The sequence below is a fragment of the Colias croceus genome, chromosome 23, assembly GCF_905220415.1.
Source record: "Colias croceus chromosome 23, ilColCroc2.1".
Taxonomy (NCBI): Eukaryota; Metazoa; Arthropoda; class Insecta; order Lepidoptera; family Pieridae; genus Colias; species Colias croceus.
This window is the reverse complement of record NC_059559.1, coordinates 6,315,868-6,342,351: the sequence shown is the minus strand read 5'-3', so window position 1 is coordinate 6,342,351 and position 26,484 is coordinate 6,315,868. Positions and strand designations below refer to the sequence as shown.

At 34.8% G+C, this 26,484-nt stretch overlaps 1 protein-coding gene and 1 long non-coding RNA gene across 3 annotated transcripts in view; both read left to right on the top strand.

The window, feature by feature from the left end:
• Positions 1-26,484, top strand: part of LOC123702370 (Kv channel-interacting protein 1) — a 98,487-nt gene that overhangs the window by 48,980 nt on the left and 23,023 nt on the right. The window lies entirely within an intron of this gene.
• On the top strand, positions 12,873-14,217 carry LOC123702378. Its single transcript, XR_006752862.1, has 3 exons — positions 12,873-12,932; positions 13,386-13,577; positions 14,035-14,217. It is a non-coding gene; the product is annotated as an uncharacterized LOC123702378 (long non-coding RNA).

Genomic DNA, 26,484 nt, shown 5'->3' with positions numbered 1-26,484 from the left:
TTTAGATAGAATGTTTAAAAAATGGTGCAAATATTTGTAGAAGAAGAAAATATTAACGACTTTTTAATAGGTTTTGACTTTAGAACACTCGAACCATGCGGTTTCTAATTTGTTGTCTCGACTGAAAATACTCGGAAATCAGACTGCACTTAATGTTGTTTAATTTTATTAATTTAAGCTAATGTTTAATTAAAATTAAGCAATTTCTTATAAAACTACATAAACGGGTGTTCTATTACATATGAAATAGTGCTTTATCTCTAAAACGTTAATACACAAATGTTAAATAAACTTGATGACTACTTCATTGTGTTACTGTTTCTAATTAAACGTCCACCATATAAAATAACCAAATAGTTTCAATAAATGAGATTTATTTTCTAAAAGTTGAAAATCAACATGCAAACATCCTTTTACATGTTAGCAAAAGTTATTGAAGTAGGTATGCGATTTTCATCATTTTTTTTTTTCGAAAACCGACTACAGATTTTTTTTAAATTATCGCCCATTGGTTTTATCGGAGTAAGGGGGCCCTTTTAACCTCGGGGCCCTGGGCTGCAGCCCATAAAGCCCATGGGTAGATCCGGCCCTGGGTATCGAAATATCTTCATACCAAATTTCATGCAAATTGGTTCAGTAGTTTAGCACGTTCACTGCGGCACCTAAAATGCCAAACTTACCGTTGTTGCGGCATGTCTTCCATACTTCACATCGGCAAGTTCACCACTGTGCGTCATGAGCCATTTTTATCACATCGCACCTTCTGACTTTGAAGGTTAATAATTTCATGAAATTTCAAGATATTTCAAAAATTCTTTTTTCAGATAATAGTATATATAGTCTAGTATATACCGCATAAATAGCTTTTAGTTTGACCCAATAGTTTAAAAGATGTGAGGAAAAATTTAAACCCCTGATTTTGTGAACAATTATTATTTGCCATCCCGCACTGCGTTGATACGGCATGTTTACAGTAATAGCGATGGGAAACACTGTAAAATAAAACATCGATATCGATATAAATCAATTTTGTATATTTCAGTCTGTTTGTTAACAGATAACGAGATCGGCGATACAAATAAAACACATATCAAACAAGGTACTTGATAGAGTACTATCAGGAAATTGTTCAGTAACTTTTGTTTTAATTTGTTCAGTAACTTTTGTTTTAATGTTTTATATTATTTTCACAACTGTCATTACATTTTTGCATTTATGCTACGAAATAAAAGAAAGTAAAAAAACTAAAGCCTCTAAGGTATCATTGTCATTTAAAAATTTGATAACGACGCGTGCGGTCCTGGTGCATCACTATGCGAGACTGACACGCGCCGCGCTCGCAGTACAGTGCGGCATGAGGTGCTTGTCCATGGCAAAATATTTGACATGCCGCACACAAAAGAAACGGTTTCTTTTCTATGCTTTGTGTCCAATATTTTGCCATAAGATTTTTAAACGAAATTGAGTCCTACTTCAAACTGTGATCACAAAAATATATTTGTCTCTTTTCTAGTCATTGATTAACATAATATAAAAAACCTCGCCGCACCACGGTGAAAACTGCGATTTTGGGCGCCGCACTGTGGTGTAGTCGCTGATGGCCCGATACTGGACATGCCGCAGTGAACGTGTTAAGCGTGATTGAGTAACAGACAGACAGACAGAGTTATTTTGGCATTTATAATAATATATAATATAATAAGTAATATATTAGTATTAGTATGGATTATTTTTCTGAGATAAAATAAAATAATGCATGGATACTCAGGAATAATGTAGCTATTGTACATATATTGTGTAGGGAAGGTAGATCGAAATTCCACCTGCTAACATCATTTTAAAACACTTAAGCCTAAAATATTATTTTAAATTAATTTATTTCAATTAGAGTATTATAAATAGTGAATATAAGTAAACAAAAGCGCAGTGCATACAAGGTTCGTAAAGATTTGTCATAATCAAGATGATTTGTGCTGCCTGTTCGATGTCCGTTACGGAGGGCCAACTTCTATGTGTACGTTGCGAGGGTTCGTATCATTATATGTGCATAAATATGCCTACTTCGTATTATAATAAAAATCTAAGGGAACTAAAACGCTCATGGACTTGTCCATCGTGCAAAACAAATGCTACTCGTCGTAAAGGCGATGATACCCCAACTCGAAAACAGTTCGAAGTTGAAAGTTCATCTATCAACCTTAACATGTCGTGCGATGAAATAAGCACCCCTGCTCAAGCAAGTATAATCACTTTCGACCGTTTTGAACAGCTACTTGACTCCAGAATAACTGCTATGTACACCAAATTTACTCAAGACTTTCTGGGTGAGTTTAACACGGCAATGGGCAAGTTTAAGCTTGAGTTCACAGAAACGACGGATTATTTACAATCACAAATCACTGATATTAAAAGTGAGATAAATATTAACACTGAGAAAATCCGTATGTTAGAACGCGAAAACTCACAACTACGTTCTGACCTTAACAATTCGAAGAAACAATTATCTAACTTACAAAGCATTCCGGATTTGCAAGCTACTGTCACAGCCTTAAAAACCGAGTTAAATGATCGTCAACAAGCCAATCTACTTAACCACATAGAAATATCTGGCATACCAGAACACAACAACGAATCACTGGGACACATTATCATCACCACTGCCTCCAAACTTGGGATTAACCTGGATGAGCGCGACATAATTAGCACGCACCGTATCGGAATGAAGCGTGCGCCGGTAACTGAAACTGAGGACACTTGCATAGGTAATAAACAACTTAATAAACGTTCCCCCCGCCCTCGGCTCATCGCCGTGCAACTTGCGCGTCGTTCCATCAGGGATGAATTCTTGAAACAAGCCCGCGTCAAACGGGGTCTTACTACGTCTGATATGGGCCTTCCACCACACAACCCTATGCGTGTATTTATTAACGAACGTCTTACCAAAGAAAATAGGCAGTTATATGGTAAAGTACGAGCACTAGCTGCCACCTTTCGCTGGCGTTTCGTGTGGACGAAAAATGGACGTGTTATGGCTAAGAAAAGTGAAAATGATAACATTTGTATATTTCGAACTGAAGATGATATATCACGTTTATTTCACAATATTGAATCAAGTAATAATTTTTAAATTACAATTAACTTTCATCCTATATTATTTAAGTTATTGCATTGTTACATTTAAAACTCCTTTTTATACCAAATTCAAAATACATCTTTGTGTGTTTCATAAATATTATTCTGAATCAATAATTGACGTATGCCTTTTCAATGATATTATATCTTATTTAATACTGGGATATAACATATGGGATTGTCTCTTAATTTCCCTTAAATTCGATTGTGTATTGATTGTTATTTTTTATATTATGCATGTTGTGTGTATGTGTTATGGCTGCTGTGTTATTGTTTGTTATTTGGTCAGTTCTCTTTTTTCCTATAAATCATATCTTATTTTATTTAAAAGCATAAATAATCAATTCGCAGTTAATCTTTTTTATTTTATAAAACGATATTCAAGCTTTATATGTGTACCTACTATTTCATATCATAACTACTTATACTATTTAATATTATTAATTTGTACTATATTATTAATACTTATATCGATATTTCTAAAATTTATCTTCTTATCTCTTAGCCTTTTCATATTCTTACTATCACACGTATTACACATTATGCACATAAAAATTATACTACATACATTATCTATGTATACTATACAGGAGTTTATAATTCATTGCAGTCACTCATATACGTCCATAAAATTTTTTGTTATCAATGATAAGCCGTAAGAAAAATTTCTCCGTTGCCTTATTCAATGCGGGTTCCTTAGGAACTAAGCACGACGAATTAATTATTGCCATTCAACGTCATTCGCCCGACTTACTTGCCATCAATGAGACCTGGCTCCATGAAGGTCAGGAAGCTCGTGCCCCCTCTGTGCCCGGTTACACGTTTCGTCACCGACCGCGGCCTCCAGCAATACGTGCCAGAGGTGGTGGAGTTGGCTTTTACATTAAACGTGGTATAACAGCTCGTACCTGCGTGAACCCGCCTGCCAATTTAGTGGAGCAATACTGGGTTAAAGTCACCGTAAATTCTAGAAGTGTTATCATTGGCACAGCTTATAGACCCCCCTGGCTTAATGTTGATATTTTTCTTGATGCCCTCACTGAATCCATCTCATCCTTTTGTGCCTATGACAACCTCATTTTGCTCGGAGATTTTAACATCAATTTACTGTGCCCTGATGATAGAAATACACTTCGTTTCCAGAATTTCCTGAATTCGTTAAAACTGCAAAATCAGGTTAGTGAATCTACCCATTTTACTTCCCATAGTGAGTCTCTTATTGATGTCGTCTGTAGTGATACAGCTACTGTTGGTGTAATCGTTGACTACATACCTGATCTCGGGGCCCATGCATTCATCGTCTCTGAATTTAAATTCAAAAAAAATAAACCTCCTATAAAGAAATTCACCTTCCGACCATTAAAGGACATTAATGTAAATGACTTTAATGAGTCGCTAAATGATATGGACTGGAATGAAATAGTGAGACTGACGGATGTGGAGGCTATGGTTAATTTGTTGAATCAATATATAATAGCTTTGTTTGATACCTATGCGCCCCTTAAATCGGTCACGTTAAGAGATAGGTTTTCTCCCTGGTTTACCTCTAATCTTCGATATTTGATGCGGTTACGCGACAATGCCCACACTCGGTACCGTAAAACTAAGGATAAAAATAGATTTGAGGATTATAAATCGTTGAAAAAGCTAGCAAATGTAACATTATTCTCAGAAAAAAGGCTTATTTTGACAAAGACATTAATTCCAACCTTAATAATACTAAAGTTTTGTGGAAAAATTTAAAAAGAACGGTACTTCCGAATTTCAAATGCGGTTCGTGTCTCCCTGATCATCTATGTGATGCTAATGGTATTAATGAGCATTTCTTAAATGTTCCGGGATCTAACCACGTGGAGGAGAACGATCTTAGGTTCTTTACGAGTAATCGTTTCGGTCGAAATAGGTTTAGTTTTGTTCCTGTCAGTGATTATTACATTGGTAAAGTCATTTTGGACATTAAATCTAACGCTCAGGGAATAGATGGGATATCTAGAGATATGTTAATCCTTACGCTCCCATATTCACTTAGTGCAATTACAGCTATAGTAAATAGATCCCTTGCTTCGTCAGTTTTTCCCTCTCAGTGGAAAACAGCTTTGATACGCCCTATCCCCAAAACGAATAATCCTTCAACGGTAAAAGATCTTCGTCCTATCAGTATCCTCCCTTTCATTTCCAAAATTCTCGAAAAGGTTGTCCACGCTCAAGTGAGTAAGTACTGTGAATCTTCTAACATCTTTCCTACCTATCAATCTGGCTTTCGAAAGCGACGTAGTACCAGCACTGCCCTTCTTGACGTCGTGGACAATCTTCTAACTGCCCGTGATGCTGGTCATGCTTCAATTATCGCCCTGCTTGATTTTTCCAGAGCATTCGACTCCATTAATTTTTTCTTCTTCTTTCTAAATTAATTTTTTATGGTTTTGACGAGAACTCTGTGTCCTGGTTCAATTCTTATATTTATGGCCGCTACCAACAAGTAGTTCTTTCTAAATCTGATGGGTCTAATGTTTTTTCAGCCTTATATCCTGTCACAAGAGGAGTTCCGCAGGGATCAATTTTGGGGCCTTTGTTATTCATTTTGTACTCAGCGGACATAACAAATTGTTTAAAAAAGTGTAATTACCATCTATATGCAGATGACTTGCAATTATATCTCCCTATCAACCGTTTTTGTGTTCAAGACTGCATTCAGAGTATTAATGACGACCTTCAACGAATCTCGGAATGGTCAATGCGGAATTCTTTGTGCCTTAATCCATCCAAATCAAAATTTTTAATAACTGGTACTAAAAAGCAGATTTCTTACGTTTCTAAGTACAGTCCTTCCCTTACAATTGATTCGTCTCCACTTGAGCAAGTCACTGTTGCACGTAATTTAGAAGTTGTTTTCGATGGAGGCCTTAACTTCGAGAAGCATGTTACGGAAATAGTGAGCAATTGCTTTTTCCGACTCAAGACAATTTATAAAATTCGAGAGTTCCTCAGTGTCGATCTGCGTATTCGACTTTGTGAGGCAATTATTTTATCCAAGCTGAACTATTGTGTGGCCGTATACGGACCTTGCCTCTTGGAACGTTCTCAGCGACTTATCCAAAGGTTACAGAATGCCTGTAAGTACTCGTTTCTGCTTAAACATACCACATCGCAGCCACGTTACTCCTTTCATCAATTCTCTCAACCACCTGAGAATTAAGAACCGGCAAAATCTTTTTCTGGCCTGTATGATGTTTGACATAGTAAAGAATAAAGCACCCGAGTATCTGTATACTAAATTGTTGTGGCGAAGTCAAACAAGCAGAAATGAGGTCAGGGGTGTAACCAAGGAATTGTCGGTCCCGGCACACAAAACTGCAGCATTTCGTGGGAGCTTCAGATACTCTGCTACCAAATGCTGGAACAATATACCACCTCCCATAAAATGTCTGCAGTCTAAATTTAGCTTCCGACGTGCCTTCAAAAAATATCTCTTGTCACTTCAGAGTTCCCTTCCCTCTTAAGCAGCATTTGTATCTTTTATTGCTTCCCCCTTTATTATGATTATTTCTCACGTAGCTTTCATTTATTTACGTTACCTTTTGTTCTTACTAATGTTTATTTACTATCTATCCTGTTCTTATTCATGTAATTTCATATATATTATGTATATAAATATCTATCCTGTTCTTATTCATGTAATTTCATATATATGTATATTAATTAGTTTACTTTGTTTTTAATTGTTTCTTCTTATTACCTTCTATCTATCTGCCTTCTGGGTCCTGGCAGAATCAACAGCGTCATGAGTCAATTGACTCATGACATATGCTGAGCCTGGACCATTTTACAGCCATAGCACATAATTGCAACTATTTATTGTTTTTTATTTTATTTTATTTTTTGTTTAAGTTAATTAATTGCATCCTAGTTTATTTGTCTTTTTTATTTCTTATTTTTTTGTTTATTTGTAATGTTCTGTGTTTTGTCAGTTGTTGTGTGTGTTATTGTGTGTTATGTTTGTAAATAAATGTGTGTCTATGTGTCTATGTCTATGTCTATTGCTGCTTGTTATCTATATGTCGTGGTCATATCGTAGATTTGATCATTTCATGATATGAGTGGCCATTTCACGAAATGGTCGCATATCGTGAAATGGCCAACATAGTTTGATCAGATCGTTAAATCGTCAACGTTTCACGATTTGTTCATCCACATTTGGCCAGATCGTATAAAATACAGGGTGGCCCGTTTACAGTGGTCCAAAAATTTTTTTCAGCTTGAGAGCATCATGAGTAATCATTTAAAACAAACTTTAGTTAAGCGAAAACTTATGGTTTAGAAATTATGATTTTTTTTTTTAAATAATCCGATGTTTCAATGTTTTTGACACAAAACTACTCTGTTCTGAAAACTACTGGACCGAATTGAATGAAATTTGGTATAGGTATAGCGCAATAACCTACCTATCGCGCTATAGGCTCATCTTGTGTAAATAATTACACTGAATTTTTTAATTTAACTTTTTCTGTAGTTTTTTGAATTTCTCGGCAAAATGTCGATTTTTCGAAAAAATCCTGTGAAAAAAAAAATGTACCACCAAGGTTTTGCTGGTACTGCTAAAAACTTCCTTAACATAAGGTTATTCTTTACGCAAAAAATCATAGTTGTCCTTCGATTGTAACATCTTCAAAAACAATATCATGTGCATTCAACACATGAAAATCGAAAAATTACGAAATTTACCATAATTCAATTTTAATCATTTGGAACGGCCAATTTTTGGTTAAAGAACCATTTATTGCCATAAAAGTCGTTACACATCAGTATTCACATGGCTATAAAAGTTAAAATGAATGAAATAAAATTTTAACCTGCTAGCCAAGATAACTTTATTCTAATGTCAATTTATAGAGTTTTTTTTTGTTATTTAGTTTTTAGGTTTAAATCTTAATAAAAGGTTTGGAGAATCAATAAAACAACATAAATATTAATTAACATATTGTTTATTTTTAACAAAAGGTTTTCGAAATGCCGTCCGCCTTTCGCTAAACATAATCTGCATCTGCGTAAGAAAATTTATTCGCAGCCTATTAAATGGCTGCCGGCTTTCTTTAATGGCTGTTATAGCCACTTGAATTTTCCTCCAATTCTTGCTCCGATGTGCTCTCCCGTGCGTACACAATCTCCTTAATGTATCCCCAAATGAAAAAATCAACGGGGTTCAAGTCGGGTGAACAGGCTGGCCAGTGGATGGTGCCACCGCGACCGATCCTCCTCTCCGGATAGGTATGAACCTATGGTATTAATTGGTATAATACCATAAACTGGTATACAAATGTACCTATGTATAATGAATTTATGGTTATTTATAGGCATAAATTCAAATGGCTATAACAGCCATTAAAGAGAGCCGGCAGCCATTTAATAGGCTGCGAAGAAATTTCTTACGCAGATGCAGATTATGTTTAGCGAAAGGCGGACGGCATTTCGAAAACCTTTTGTTTAAAATAAACAATATGTTAATTATTATTTATGTTGTTTTATTGATTCTCCAAACCTTTTATTAAGATTTAAACCTAAAAACTAGATAACAAAAAAAAAACTCTATAAATTGACATTAGAATAAAGTAAAGTTATCTTGGCTAGCAGGTTAAAATTTTATTTCATTCATTTTAACTTTTATAGCCATGTGAATACTGATGTGTAACGACTTTTATGGCAATAAATGGTTCTTTAACCAAAAATTGGCCGTTCCAAATGATTAAAATTGAATTATGGTAAATTTCGTAATTTTTCGATTTTCATGTGTTAATGCACATGATATTGTTTTTGAAGATGTTGCAATCGAAGGACAACTATGATTTTTTGTGTAAAGAATAACCTTATGTTAAGGAAGTTTTTAGCAGTACCAGCAAAACCTTGGTAGTACATTTTTTTTTCACAGAATTTTTTCGAAAAATCGACATTTTGCCGAGAAATTAAAAAAACTACAGAAAAAGTTAAATTAAAAAAATTCAGTGTAATTATTTACACAAAATGAGCCTATAGCGCGATAGGTAGGTTATTGCGCTATACCTATACCAAATTTCATTCAATTCGGTCTAGTAGTTTTCATAACAGAGTAGTTTTGTGTCAAAAACATTGAAACTTCGGATTATTTAAAAAAAAATTCATAATTTCTAAACCATAAGTTTTCGCTTAACTAAAGTTTGTTTTAAATGATTACTCATGATGCTCTCAAGCTGAAAAAAATTTTTGGACCACTGAAAACGGGCCACCCTGTATAAAGAGTCCATAAAATATTAAAAAATTTCAGAATAACTATATTCTAAAAACTTGTTTAATGTCATTTAAGTTGGTGCCGCGGCAGCGGCCGGCGAATGCCAGAAGCGAATCGTTTTTGCAATAGAAAACACTTAGGTTAGGTTAGGTTACACTTTGATAAACAACGCACGAGCCGAGCGAGCAAAGCGAGCGTGCCGCGGCAGCGGCCGGCGAGTGCCAGAAGCGGATCGCTTTTTAAAAAACAAACAATTATAATAATATAGTAGTAGTTTCTTAAATTATTTTATTTAAGTCGCATTTTTTCTTAAATACATATAAGATATCCACATTTTCCATAGTACTCGTACCTCTTCGTCGTAAATTCTTTGCTATGACTTTCTTCATAATATTGTTATTAAACGAATTATGAAGTTTTTAACTGCGAATAATTTAATATTCGCCAGCGGCCGCCATCTTATCACATAAACACAGAGCTTGCAGCGCCTCTACCAACGATTAATGTAACTATTTTACGATATGATCAAATAATTTTGATCATTTCATGAAAAAACCGTGCGTTAATTGGCCATATCGTGAAACGATTTCTTATCATTGATCTGCCCAAACCACATCATGATGTGGCCAAACTAAATTGGCCATTTCACGATATGCGACCATTTCGTGAAATGGCCACTCATATCATGAAATGATCAAATCTACGATATGACCACGACATATATATTTTATATACCCGTTTCGTGTTGTCACGGCATCACGTGTGAACGGCTGAACCGATTTCGATAATTCTTTTTTTATTATATTCCTTGAAGTGCGAGTATTGTTCTTATGTAGAGAAAACGTAAATATGTACCACGCTAGTTAGAAATAAAACAAACTAAAATATTAGTTAAAAAAATTGAACTATGTGTATAACGGCTTCATAAACTCCTTCATTTTATTAAGATATCTGAATCCAATATCAAACACGCCAAGCATACTCCATACAGAATTGCTGTACTTGTCTACTTCAAGTATTAGTCTATGGTTCGTAACATGTTAAATCAAAATTGTTACCGAATACACTCAAAATGTAGGTCATATCATATTAATCTAGGACCAACTTGGAGTTAAAGAAAGTAGCTTTAGCAGTCTAAATTCGATTTTAGTGTTTCTTATTAAACGTTTCATAGACAACAGATACAAAATGCCAATATGTGATACACTGTGTATTAATTACACAGATAATCAATCCATAAACTCAGCTGTATGTATGCAATAAATAAATGATTACGCAACAAATTGAAAACATCAAATGAAAGTGTTAATTTCAAGCCCACTCGAATCTTGAATAACTCAACGACGCTGCATAAATAGCAAATTCAGAACCTTGTTTATTATAAATGCATTTTTAAAGTTCGCAATGAAGCCGTTGAAAAGCGAACAGCTGAAAATGGCGGGAACGTTTGAAAGGTCGCGGTGTGAGGTAGGCGGGCTTTTTGTTTTCTCTTTTTTTCTTTTTTTTTCACAGATACCGCGAAAAGGTAACCGACCGGTGTAAAAAGTTTTCACGTTTAAATGGTAAATGTGTTGTTGAAATGGAAGAAATTATTTTTAACAGCTGCTGTGTTAGTGCTTTGTTGTGTTTTACGCGAGTATTATACAATCTGAAAAAAAAATGAATTTATTAATTACATGCATAATAGTATTTTATGTTTGGAAAAATTATTGAGATTAATTATTGTAATATGTAGAACTGGTTGGATTAAGAAAATAACTGTTAATGATTTAAAAAAATACCTTACAATGAAAAGGTCAAACCGAGTGAACAGAAAGGGGGGATAGAGGATGTTTTTGACGCGATATTCTTATAACAAATGAATATACAGAAAAATAATTGTTGTAACGTAATTCTCAACTAGCTCTCGGACTATCAGGGTAAATGTACTTAAACACGCCCAGGTGTTTTATCAAGATTGTAGCCAGCAATAATTTCCAACATTACCTTGCTTGTTTTGGAATTTTAACACGATTTTTAAAAAGAAAATTGCGAACCTGCGGCCAAAGGAAGCAATAATTTCTGCTGCTTATGTGTTAATCTCGTTCTCGTACATTATTATGCTACGCCCCTGCCAAGTAGGTAAATTCGTTCCGTGGGTTTCGTGTGAAAGAGTGACAAACATTCATCTTTCCTCAAAAACTTTCGCATTTATAATAGTAGCAGGACAAATTATACTAATTACTAGATTTCCGCCCGCGGCTTCGCCCGCGTTTGCAAAGGAAAACCCGCATAGTTCCCGTTCCCGTGGGATTTCCGGGATAAAAACTATCCTATGTGTTAATCCAAGTTACCCACTATATGTACGCTAAATTTCATTGTAATCGGTTCAGTAGTTTTTACGTGAAAGAGTAACAAACATCCATACATCTATACAAACTTTCGCATTTATAATATTAGTAGGATTATAAAGCTGAAGAGTTTGTTAGTTTGAACGCGCTAATCTCAGGAACTACTATTCCGATTTGAAAAATTATTTCGGTGCTAAATTATTAGCCCATTTATCGAGGAAATAAACTTGTTCCTTCTTTTGATAAATATAAAATACTACGCAATAATCCAACGGCTAACAATAATATTTACACATTGGTAGTAATTCGAAGCTATGTGTAATATTCGTGTTACAATGTTACCACTTTTCGGGAAGTATTTACCAAAATATTGTTATTTTATCGAAGTTTGATATATTTTGTATTTCATTCACAACTATGAAAGAGCTGCATTCATTGATTTTTTTCTTACTAGCTTTCAAATTTCTAGCTATATTATCAAAAATCAAAATCTCTAGACTTAGAAATCATTAAAATCGTAACATGTCGACTTGAAAGAACGACAATTAATAACCAAACATACTTTCACATTTATAATAATTAAGTACCTACCTATTTAAGGGAGTAAGGTTAAGCATCAATCCAAAAAGATAGCATACACAGACATTATTATAAACAATTGCACATTGCAAATATGGTGTTCGATTTATTTTTAAATTTGTAATGTGACATAATGTCAACTGTCAAAAACAGCGCGCTCTATTTTCGGCGGGAATCGGTCGTCGACATCTTTGCCTACCAATGACTAAGGAATCCTATGGACAGGGCATATTGTTCTATACAAACAACTGATTATACAAATATCATGCATTTCGATACCGAAATAATAAAACTAATACTGTCTCTTTCTAACTAATGAATATTCTGATATGTGAAAAAATATGGCTATACGTCAGTCAGTGCTAATTCTATACCGCTTGACATTTGAAGTTAGCTCAAATACCTACTGTGGCCGGTCGCCATTTTATGTTCTCGTTATTACGATGTACATGCTCTGTCATTGCTCCGTAGTAAACATTGAAAAATATTGAATATTTTTGTGATTGTGACAAACATTTGTGTCTAAAACATATAGAATGGTCAAGGACAAATAGTGGCATAATGCCAAAGCGCAGTATTGTGGGATGTGGCTCCGGAAAGAATGAAAACCAGAAAAGTTTGTCTTTGCACCGGTATGTATACGTTTTGACTGAAATATTAGTTATTTCTTTGCTGATTTAGTTATTTTCATGTATATTGAATTGAGGAGTATTCACAGACTATGTTCAGTGCAAAATTGTTACCAAATATAGCTTTATTTTGTATATTTTCGTTCTAGTAAAATAATGAATTTGGGTGCTAGTGATGGCTTATAATATCGACATTAGCAAAATGTTCGATGAAGACGTGCGTTTCCCAAGGCTGTGTCATTAATCTTAAGAATAGTTGCTTTGGTGAATACACTTCCAAATTAACAAATTAATTTTGCCAAGAGCAGCAGAAGGAAAAATAAAACACTTAAATTTACCTAATATGAATTATAACTTAAGTAAGATTAGTCGCTTTTATAGTACTTTAAAAATGTATTTATAAATAAGTCAGGTCAGGACTAAAATTATAATAACCTAAAAATTCATTTTTTATAGGTTACCAAGAAGTGAAAATAGAAAAGGAAAATGGTTAGAAGCAATTGAAACTGAAAATATCAAGCCAAATGTAAAGGATATATCATAGTATGTTCCCTACATTTCCCCGAAAGTGCTTTCAATAGAACAATGGATGTGATTAGTCTGCACGATGATGCTATACCAGTATGTTTGCCGCTGCATTCACACAGGGTGAGGTTTTTATCTGTAGACACATGATGTCTTCCAATTTACTTTTGGTCTTTTTATTTAGATTTAGGGCTGTCATTTATATTCTAACGTTTCTCCTATTTTGAAGAGGGCCTGTGAACAAACTGAGATGGTTTTATATGATTTTTTGAGTACAAACTTGGGTGATATTTGGTTGTTGAAATGTTATTGACTGAGGGAAAGTGCAATTTACTTTAAATACATGGGGTGTTTTAAGTTATTTTTCTATTCTTTATAAATTTATATTTATAAAGCATTTGAATGCCATAAAATAAAACCAAAAATATAAATTTAAATTCGGCTATTGCAAGCCCTATTGTTAATATTAATTTCAAACCGTCGCGTCAGCATTGCCCTTTTAATTAAAATGTATTGCATGTTAGTTAAAATGTAAAGTGAACAATGTTAGTTAATGTAAACTGTGACATTTCATTTCCAGGTACCGGTTGAGCCTCAAATCCCGAACTCAAAAATGAACAGAGTGAATCCGAGTGCATCACAGGCTGCACGAAATAGTTTAGTTCTATAATTTTCTCTGTTATTAAGTAATTATTGTTTTTTTTTTTCTATTACCTACTGTATATTGTGTTGTTCATCGTAATAAAAAACTATTATATACCTATATTAGTATTTATTTTGTATCATTATATTACATTCCTCAAAACTGAAATTAGTTCAGCTAAAAGGTAACAAACAGCACATTCAATGACTGGGTGGTACGAAGTTCACCGGGACCGCTAGTAATTTAATAAAACAATCGAATACTAAATTATTCTGTTTTTCCGGAGCATGCGCCATCCCGCATGGCTGTAATACCATAGCAGCAAAATGCATACAAAAGATTTTATACCGCATTCCTGTACCACATTTGCTCTTTACTGGCATGCTTCCGTTAATACTACATTCCAATAATATCTGATTTCAAAAACACCAGTCAAACAAAACAAAATATCCAATAAACCAGTTGGTCAATTTAGCAGATAACTTAAATGCCAAATTGTAAGTCTACCGTAATCCTTATATCCAAGTCAAAATTGAACTGGATTTATTAATTTATACAGGGTTAGCTATCTTGTCCTGCGAGGTTGCTGGTGTTTTACAAGTAACCCTGTTTAGGTGTTACCGTCACGAGCACTCATCGTCATACTTCATTCTCATTATTTTTCTCCATCGCGCCAAAAGAAGTATAACTTCAAAAAATATGTATATATAAATACTAGCGGTCCGCCCCGGCTTCGCCCGTGGTACATTTTTACGTTTTCTCTCCATAAGAACCATCCTCGTACTTCAAGAAATGTAATAAAAAAAGAATTAACGAAATCGGTTCAGTTGTTCTCGAGTTATGCGCTTACCAACACAATTTGCGATTCATTTTTATATTATAGATTATTTTTATATCGATAAACATATTAATGTTTATCGATATATTCTCGGCACTAAACACCGCCATGTTTAGTTCCATTCAATATGGCGCCGGCCACACTTTTTTTGTAGGTATGTCACTTCCATGTGATTCCTTATTCATTGTTGCCTACTAACCTTTCGGGGTATCGCGAAATTTGTCTATCTCTTTCCTACTTATACACATGCTATATACGCATCTCTGTCTAGCTCATTAGACGGATTCTCAGAATACATATTGTGGTTGCGTAGTTCTATTTTCTAAGCAAATTGTTTTCATGGCGCCTGTTTATTGTTATGTGCTGAATACATTTCTATTTTGTATATGAGATTTTTTTATTGCATTAATTGTTTTACAATAATAGCTGGACATATTTGGCCCTATATTTATGAATTTTGAGTCAAATCACTCCTTATATACTTAGTATGAAACAAAGTCGATGCCACTGTCCGTGCCTATGTGTGCCTATGTGGCTATGTATGTGAAACTACGCAACCAATTTTGATGATATATTAGATAGAGTGGTTATATAGGTAGTTTAAGTACATAGGTAGGTATACAGGGTGTAATCGTTAAGTGTGCACAAGCGATTATTCCGTAACTATTGCAGATACCAAAAAACTTTAAACTGATATCGAAAGTACTTAACCTAATGAGTAAAATAGCCATAATAAATTTTTAAAAATAAAACGAGAAATATCCAAAAATGTTACATTAAACGCTCCCATACATTTTATTTCCCATACATTTTGTATTCATAGCAGATTTTCGAAGTGATGTCCTCATTGTGCAATACAATGAGGAGCTCTATTTACAGTTTCTAAATGAACTTCCCTTCAAATTTGCGAAGTAATTAAAGCAAAAAACCAAAAAAAGAAAGAAAAAGCTAAAATCTTTCATATTAAATGTACTAGGTTGATCCAAAAGTAATGATAATTGGGTATTTCCTGTGCACATAAAAATATAAAATAAATGTTTTTTGCTTGCTCATGTATTCACTAAGTAATCACAAAAAAATCATATCAACAGGCCACGTTTCCAATTATGTATTTACATTAATTTGAATGTGAACCGTGCGTGCCAGAATGTTTCCCGACGAAAAGAAGAAACAACGATTCGACATGTAGAGGGTAAATTTCTAAATTTTTCATCATATCAGGATAATTTTTTGTCACGTTTTGTGATCATGGACGTTACCCGAGTTCACCATGTTTATGGTGAAACCAAAAAAACAATCAATGTCCTGGATGCGAGCTTCCAAAGTGACGATGAAGAAATTCAAAGTGAAAATCAGTAGGTTAGATTAAAGCGGTAGTTTTTTGGGACGCTGAAGGAATAATTATGGTGGAATATTTTAAAAAGGTAGCCACTTTATTGGGCTCTTACTAAACAGACCAAATTAAAAGATTGCGGTAGGTTAGTAAGGAAAAGAGACATGGCAAACTGCGGACCTGAACGCTGTTTCACCAAGACAACGCACGAGATCACAAAGCGTCAGTTGCGATGGCTGCCATTCAAAAATCGGCATTCCAAATGCTTGAACACCTACCCTATTTTTTAGATCTAGCTCCTATTTACCTCTTTCCTCGGCACAAGAAACACTTTCTTAACAATAAATTATTTTAAGACGACAGCGAAGTGATGGCCGCGTGGAGGGGTTTTTGTGGATGAAGTCAATTTTTTTTTTTAAGTTTAGGAAAAAAAATATTGAAGTATATTTTCTAGTTAGAAGACTCTTTAGAGAACTACATAATTATTATAACTGTAATGACCTTGTTTAATATTGATTATCATTACTTTTGGATCAACCCATGTACATGAGATATTCGTATCTCATACTAAATGTATGGGAGGGTTTCAAGTTATTATGGTCATTTTACTCATTAGGTTAAATACTTTCGATATCAGTTTAAAGTTTTTTGATATCTGTAATAGTTACGGAATAATCGCCTGTACACACTTAACGATTACACCCTGTATAATTTGTTAAGTTTTCTACAAAGCGGGCGAAGCCGCACGCGGAAAGCTAGTATTAAACTATAATTAAATTGTATACTGGTACTGTAACAGCAATAGAATAATACAAAATTTATGAAATATGGTATAGTTACGATACAAGAGGAGCTTAATTCATTTATACATACTTACCAATATTTAAAAATACATGCTTACCAATATATAAAAAAAACCTAGACTTTGTCGCTCAAATATACAGGGTGTGGCATAGCGTAATAAGTGGATAATATTGCAGACTAGCTTTCCGCCCGCGGCTTCACCCGCGTTTCCTATGTGTTATGTTCAGTAGTATTCGTGTGCAAGAGTTACAAAAATACACACCTACACATACACATACATCCATCCTCACTTTCGCATTTATACTTATAATATTAAGTAGGAAGTAGGATAGGATAGGATACGAGAAGAAAACGAAGTGGCGTCTTTAGAAACATTGTGTTAGTTACAAACTATGTAGGCATGTGTAAAAGTCCCTCGGTTTTCGAGATATTCGACATCTTCGCAAATTCAATTAAATTTACACCCTTTGCTACTGTTTTGGTGGCAAAACTTCAAATTGAAGAATGTTTGTGTAGAATTCGTCCGCGACGCTTGCAAAGTATTCTTGGAATATATGGAATATAATTATCGATGTATAATTTCCGGCTTTGTAAAGTTAAAAATTCATTCATGGGTCAAGGTTTTTATAATAAAGCCCCTGATAGTATTAAAAAGTTTGATAGAACTAAGTTCAAACATTTTGTTAAAATATTTTTTCGTTAGCAGAGCCTTTAATTTCAATTTCAGGACAATTTTCACACACGGCACGATTCGCTTGTGTTATGGAAACCAGATGGCTGATAATCATACATATATATAATTTTAAATAAATACTTATATAGATAATTAACACCCAGACCCAGAGCAAACATCTATGTTAATCACACAAATATTTGCCCCGGGTGGGATTCGAACCCACGACCTCTGGCTTGTAAGGCAGGGCCACTACCAACCAAGAAACCAACCTAAGTTCTCTTGCAAGATTTTAAAATATGTAAAATGTTATATTGTTATCACAATTCACAAATAATATAATATTATACTCGATTGTTATGATTTTAAAAGATCAACTACTTATGGAATTTCTTGCCGGTTCCTCTTTATAGAAACTGCTTTTCGAACCGGTTATTATTATTCTGTATTTTGACGATTCAGAAGCGCTTCAACGAAGGGCGCATGCATATTTTTTGTAATATGATAAGCTTATCCAATTTAGTATTAAAACAACAAAAAAATACTGCCTGTTTCATTAGGATTTCGAAATTACACATTGTATTTCCAGTAATTAAAACAAAATAAATTCCTAATACAATGAGGCTTACTTTAAAGTATTTTTTTAATTCCTTGAGAGACAATGACAAAAGAACAACACAATGACAGCTAGCGAATACTTATAGTAGGGGAGCCCAAGAGGGGATTTTGGGATTTACTCGAGCGCGTCAGATTACTATAAGGGACGGTACCTTAGCTATTCATTAGTACCTCTAGTCAATATGAGCAGTTATGGTTGGTGGGTGCGCTCAGGGGCCCCGCTGGAAAATTTGAATAATCCATAATTCCCTAAGGTTGAGCTCGAATCGTCAGATTAGCGAAATGGGGACTTCTTATATTGTAATTAACCCCCCCATATATTAATCTGACGCGCTCGAATAATATTACTTTAATTTTTTACCCTTTCTTCATAGCGATTAAATCGCCACTTAAATCGTCAGATTAACGTATACTATTTTTCAGTGACGTCCTGGAGCATGCAAAATATCAATATCTAACGCGCTTGAGTATTTCCAAGCCAATTTTTTTCTTTTTTAAATTAAAAAAAATCAAAAAACCCTTCCCCACCGCTAAAAGTGAAAACATTATAGGACCTTTTTTTCTCGCTATGGTCTAATCTACCAATTCTAATAGGTTCCCGTGACGCTCGAGTAAATCCACATTTAGCATCCTGGGCTCCCCTACTATTAATAATAATATGATTCTCGGAATAATTCGGGTAATAATCGCCCTAGCGATAAGAAGCCGATGGTATATCTATCCTGCTCTCTCATGCGATGAGTGAAAAGGAAAGAGGGTTCAATCAATGACACACTCGTGTCAGACATCTTTCCAGTTTTTAGACTAAGCGCTTTTTAAATCAGTGTGCTGTCAAACTACGCCCGTACAACATCATTTTATTTGATTTAATTGATATTCATCGATTTGTGCTGTGATTTATAACTTTTTTACATCTAGTGAATTTCTAATTTAGTTTAGCGATTTTGTTCTGTGATTTTTTGCTCGATTTACTTTGTTATTTGAGTTTTCTTGCAATGTCCAAGTTGTACACTTCTTCTGACTATGCTCGAATGCATTTAATTTACGGCGAGTGTGAGGGTGACGCCAAACGAGCTGCAGAAGTTTATCGAGAAAGATTCCCGAATGCCAAACATCCTGACCATCGAGTGTTCACTAGCGTACATAATGCATTCATAGAAGGAAGGACACCAGGAACCAGTATTGAACCTGAACACAGTGAAGACGATGATCTTGAGGATTCTATAGCAAGACCCACAGGCGTTTCAGGTAGAAATGAACATCAATATAATTATCGGCTCGTCCAATGTTTGCTACCAAGAGACTGTTCTGCGAGAGTTAAATTCTGCAAAAAAATGCTTAGCCAATTAAAAAATGATCCGGAATTCTTCTATAAAATTCTATGGAGCAATGAAGTGACGTGCGGGGAGAACGGATATTTTAATATGCACTATCTGAATAGCTTTCAGTTCACTGACCCTTTAACCGAAGAAGACAGTTCTGAGTATCAAATAAACTTTTGGACTGGTATCCTAAACGGCAACGTCATTGGTCCGTTTGAATTGCCAGAAACGTTAACTGCAGAAAGCTATTTGGCTTTTTTAAAACACGATCTTCCGACTCTATTGGAAGACGTTTCGTTAACAGATCGTGGAAGAATGTGGCTGCAGCACGATGATTGTCCCGCTCATAACTCCCGTAGCATTCGAGACCATCTCGATGAAATGTATCCCCAAAGATGGATCGGGCGGTTTGGAACAATAGTGTGGCCACAACGATCGCCAGATCTCAACCCACTCGACTTTTTCTACTGGAAATGCGTCAAAGACATGGTCTACGAAGATCCAATTACTTCAGTGGCGCAGATTCGAGAGCGTGTGCAAATTGCTGCCCAAAAAATTACTAAAATGAAGCATGCAAGCAAATTAAAACGGTCGTTCATTTTAAGGTGTAAAGCATGTATAACAGCGAATGGTGGCCGTTTTGATCACTTTTTGTAAATTTTAATTTAATAAACCGTTATTTTTGTATTGATATTGTCTTTCATTTAATCCCACACACATTTAAATTTATTAAATACTAGCTGCGCTTCGCGGTTTCACCCGCGTGGCTCCTGTTGGTCTTAGCGTAATGATAATATGTATACAATAAAAAAAGAATTATCGAAATCGGTTCAGCCGTTCTCGAGTTATGCGCTTACCAACACATTTTGCGATTCATTTTTATATATAAAGATTATAAAGCTGAAGAGTTTGTTTTTTCGTTTGTATGAACGAATCTCAAGAACTACTGGTCCGATTTGAAAAATTCGTCCGGTGTAAGACAGCCGATTTATCGAGGAAGGCTATGCTAAGGCCAACAGGAGCGGAGCCACGCGGGTGAAACCGCGAAGCGCAGCTAAAATAACAGAACCGATTTCAACAATTTTCACCGTTGGATACGTGATGCCTGAGTCCTTTATGCTGTATATGTATGGATGTGGTAGACCGCTAGTCTTACATAACTTGGAAAACACAGTTTTAGTATTTAACAATACCATACCTATAAACAATACATATAAAGATTACTAATTATTCACGTGCACAATGAAAAGGCCACCCTTTTACTTATTAATACTTTAGTTATTTCTTGTAGGTATGGTACAATAAATTCCCTTCATAACATGAACATATTAACATTGAGATAATATTAATACGTATGGAAGAGACACCACGAACAAAATCTGTGCGCCATTTTTTTGCTCTAAGTTTTAAAAATTATTATCTAGTTAAGTAGGTAAGTACTTATCGATGAAAGTTATTTCTTTGCACTTTTCCGTATTATTTGTGCAATATCGTAACACAAACGAAGGCATATTTGATGCGTTTCACTTCAAAACAAATAAAAAATGAGCGTGCAGTTAAGCCATATGGCTTATGGTGAGCGGAACATAAGTGATGTAGGCGGTGTCGTCTCCATATGTATTTCTCAATGCATATTAAAGAGAATTTTGCTATTCATCTTTCTAATCTGTTAGATACGTAGTAGGGAACAAGAGAAACACTCGAAGGCTCGATTCGCACTGCTTTATTTTATTGATTCAACACAGGCGCGGATGCAGCCACGCACACATATACAACATGATCAAAACAAACAAGCTGTACCCAGCTAGTTAAAATTTCAAAAAATATTTCTATAATCTAGGTACTAGGTTTCCGCCTACAGCTTCGCCCGCTTTGTTTAAAACCTAATCTAATATATAAAAATCAATGCCACTTTTCGTTGTAATTCCATAACTCGAGAACGGCTGAACCGATTTCGATAATTCTTTTTTTATTATATTCCTTGAAGTACGAGGATGGTTCTTATGTAGAGAAAACGTTAATATGTACCACGGGCGAAGCCGGGGCGGACCGCTAGTAAATTATAAACTAAAACCTTCCTCGAGAATCACTCTATTAAAAAAAAACATTTAAGCATACATAGGGAATAGGGACAGAGAAAGCGACTTCCTACTCCTACTGATATTATAATGCGAAAGTTTATGAGGATGGATGTGTATGTGTATGTTTGTTACAGCTTCACGCATACACTGCTGAACCGATTACAATGAAATCTAGTACACATAAAAAGGGTAACTTTGATAAACACATTGGATTTTCCCGGAAATCCCACGGGAACGGGAACTATGCGAGTTTTTCTTTGAAAACGCGGGCGAAGCCACGGGCGGAAAGCTAGTTGTTTTATACTTTGTAGTGACAGTGCTGATAACTAAACCAATATGTCGACAACACATATAAAATAGCATTGCAATCTCATTAAATATTTATGGGACTAAACAATGATTCTCACAGTAAGGTTTCAAATCTAATTATTTATGCATAAGCCAAGTATTTTACGGTCGTAGTTAAACCTACACTATTGTAGCCTGTAGGGCTTGATAAATTTTGCAAACTCATTCTCTCTACTAAGGTATGCATTGAACGTAAAAATAGGGTAAAAATATAGTAAAATAATGAAACGAATATTTTAGTAAGTCTTGTCGTGTATTCTGATTTAAGAAACTTTTAAATAGTTTTATCCAAGGACTTACCTATTTATTACTTACTAGCTTACCGCCCGCGGCTTCGCCCGCTTTCTCTAAAACGATTTTAAACTATCCTATCTCTCAAGTTGGATCGAACTGCACATGGTGTACGAATTTTATTATAATCCGTTAAGTGGTTTAGGAGTCCATTAAGGACAAACATTGAAATGAAATGAAATGAAATGAAATCATTTATTAGGTACACCACATTGACACATAAAACATAAGTAACAAAATTAAAAAAAGAAGAAAGAACAGAACGCAAAACAGAGAAAATAATAATAAATTTGTGTGGCGACCTAAATGGTGAGGCCCTCAGCATATGTCATGCCGACATGGTCGGCATAACGCTGGTTTTCAGTGCCCCCCACAAGACAACAGGGCAGAAGCCCAAAGTGTCCCCTAACCGTGACTATTACTAATAATACCTATATAGGAAAAATAATAAATAGATACTAAATAGAAACAAAATCCTCTACAGAATTATACATATGAACATATAAAACAAAAAAATTATAATAATAATAAATAAAAATAAAGAGATATATGTGAGAGAATTATAACATAGTAGTTGTTATGTGGCTATACCTTCCTATTATAATGAACTCTATGGTGTGACAACATAGTGTTGATATTCAATTGATATGAAATGCATGGGGTGTCGGGCCATGCTATGGTTTATTTCCTTGAGTCAGTAGCTCGATGATATAGTCTCGGTACTACCATCGACCGCGCAAGGTGTGCGCACTGAGTCATTATTTAATATTATTTCACATATCTACCTAACTATAATTAATTATGGATAGTTATTTAAATTCTCTGACAGCAGCGGTGGGATCGGCACTTATTACCCCCGATTCCAATAAGAATAAGACTACGTTAAACGATGCAAATCTGCAAGTGAGTGAAATGAGTGATAGTATTAGTGAAGTTCAAGAAGAAATAGATAGTGTTAATGAGGTTCGAGAAGAACCAGAGTTTCCACCAATAAATCGTGAGAATGTTAACACAACAACAACAACAACATCATGTGTTGTGTGTGGGTTGTAAAGCACCATGTCGTGCGCATCTCTGTTAAAAGAAATGGCAGCTATACACTTTCCTAAATCGAAACATTTTGTTTCCGGTTCTAACGCATAAGTAAGGAAGACCCACTACGAGTCCAGCCTTCATCTACTTGTGTGGACATTATTTTTAACGTGAAAAGAAGCAAAGAAGCGAGAGGAAATACCTTTTTGAGATATGGTATGGTAAAAAAGTGATCGAGTTTCAACATACATCGAGTGCTCCACTACAAAGTTGGCGCTAATCGACCGGCTGAGAATGTGCTGGAACTACTCGAATATAGTAAATTCGTGGTAGAAGGTATTGCAGATGACCAGGTATGATCTGATTTATTATGATACACGCCGATTGATTTTGTGGGACTTGATAGACATTTTGGCACAAATCATTTAAAGCGTCGCATGTTGCAAATTGTTTTTATAACTGTGTGTTCACATGTCATTACAAACGTGACGGTAAATCTCGCCTATGAAACAAAATCAGTTAGTTTAATCAATAAGAATAACAAAGGTCCGTTCAATATTTAAGAAATAGTACAACGGCGCACTTATAGTCATGAATTTGGTCACATAGAAGAGGTTTGTTTTTCTAAGCAACGGGCGGCATGCTCTTAAAGAAACAATACCCTTATTAATGTGTGTTTACAGCACGATAAACGCTTACAGTCACAGACGTTGCCGCGCGGCGTTAAGTTCAAGTGCCTTATTGACAGCGGGTCCGATTGTTTTTTTTTTTTCCTTTGTAAAAGGATAGCCGATAGCATTACCAGGCTAGAATTTGTATACACTCGCATAACAGGAATTGGCACTGTATCAACCTATTCATTCGCCCGTTCAACATTACCCATAACTGTTAATGATGTAAATATGAGCTTTGGTTATTGTAGACTCCCGAGTACTTCCTGGGATGGAGTAACAGGTCGAGATGTTTGTACTAGAGCCGGTCGTAGTTTGATTATGAATAACAATGGGACTCAAATTATTCGTGAATATAAAATAAACAATATTTGTTATTGCGGACAATAATTTTGAATCTATAGACACGGATTTAAATGATTTTAATGATGTTCATCGTGTGAGATCCATTATTGAAAGTAAAGCACAAATTTTGTGAAATGGGAATAAGACTTGTGAATACAACCCTAGCACAATCTACAGTTCTTTCAACATTGATAAGGTTTTGTAATGCCCTTGTTGTTAACCAAGGACTAGATAAATTACGTGACTTCATAGCTACTTTTTTATTATCAACGATGTTCTCGAGTTTCAAAATCATAAGAGGTTATATTCTTTTGTTTAAAAAGAATATTGAAAGTCTCGCTTGCGCAGAGTTTTCATTTAATTGGAATAAATGCAAGTTGCTGTTGCAACATTGAATAGGTATTCACCACAAGGTTTCATAACATCGAATGGTAGACTTTTCAGATAAAAAAAAATAAGGCTCTTGCTGAAGCATTATTGTCAAAAGAACGTTTAAGTTCGCGAAATATTTTAGAATGATAAAAAAAAAAGATTTCTGCTTCTTTATTAACGATTTTCGGACAAAGCTCGTTGTTGAAGTACAAACAGATTCCTGTTCAATAGATTAATAGTGGTTCAGTTTTCCTACAAGAAAGTAATGATCAACTTAAAAATCGAATATTATCAAAGAATCACTGACACAGAAAGTTGTTATCATAGTTATTAAATAGAGTTATAAGATTTAAGAAGACCTCAAGCATAATCTATTAAGCGTTAACATTTTAGAATATTAACAGACTGAAATAGTCTCAAAGCATCATGTCATAAGAAAAATATTTTCTCCTCGTGTTCATAGATGATGGGCTTACATACAAGCTTTTGATTTCGAAGTCGGTACCTACGCAAGGGTCCAAGAATACCGCGTGTAGATTTTATTAGTAGAAACTAGTTGTTTCCACATAATGTTCAATTTGGGCAAAAAAAAAGTAAAGATTCGCGACGACTACAAGCCGAACATAAGTTGTTGATCCGAACATAAGTAAAGTTATAATTGAAGCCGATAAAATGATATTATTGATTTAAATTTAAGGTGTCACATATGATAAAAAATGCTTGCTGTATAAACATTTTCTTTTGTTTGGTGCAAACGAAGTGTTATCATTCATTCATTGATACAATCATTTCATGATTATTTGAAACATTGAAACATTTTAGTTTGGAAAAACCTGCAAACTTTGTGTACTTAGTTCGTTAGAACGTACATTGAACGTTTTTAGATTACAGTTAATAAAAGGCCCTCTAGAGCCAGACAGTTGACTTGACATCCGATAGAAAATGTATCAGAACCACTTCATACATTACCATCGATACGAATGACACTTACGAGTATCGGTATAGCTTTATAGAATGCGCATTGGTTGGCTTACATACATTGTTGACGCATTTACTGGTAAATTGTCACCTAGCTCCTGTTAAAAATGTGTCTCCAAAAAAAAAAGAGCATGTTAAGCGCTTTGTTTTTGTTATCTTATTTAAGGCGCTGAAAGGAAAAGTAGCCGATCAAGCTACGTCATTCGCAGGTAGCGAACTCATAGACTTGAGTTGGCAGTGTTCTTTTGAGTTGTACAAAATTACAAGCGGGTTGAGTTGCGCTAACGGGTTATTTTAAAAGGTTTATGTCTGTTCTTAAGTTCATTGTTTCAGTATCGCTGAAAATCATGAACCTTGATGATGGTATTCTTCAGTTATTGGCGAAATTCAACTTACTTTGAATTGTATTGTATAAAAGAAACGCACAGCACAGGCGACAGCCCATTGCAATTGTCTATAGGCTGCAAGACCACTGCGTTATAATGATTTAGTACGAGTGTCAACACTTTAGTAGTTAACCTGTTTGAAATTAGAAATAACGCAAAAGTCAGGATGGACGAGCAATTGCACGTCTGTTAAATGTTGATGATTTTGTGTTAGTAAGAAAGAAAAGCCGATTGTAACATCAATACTATTTTACTTGTTTTGACGGTCATTTTATGATTATTGAATTGTCTGAAG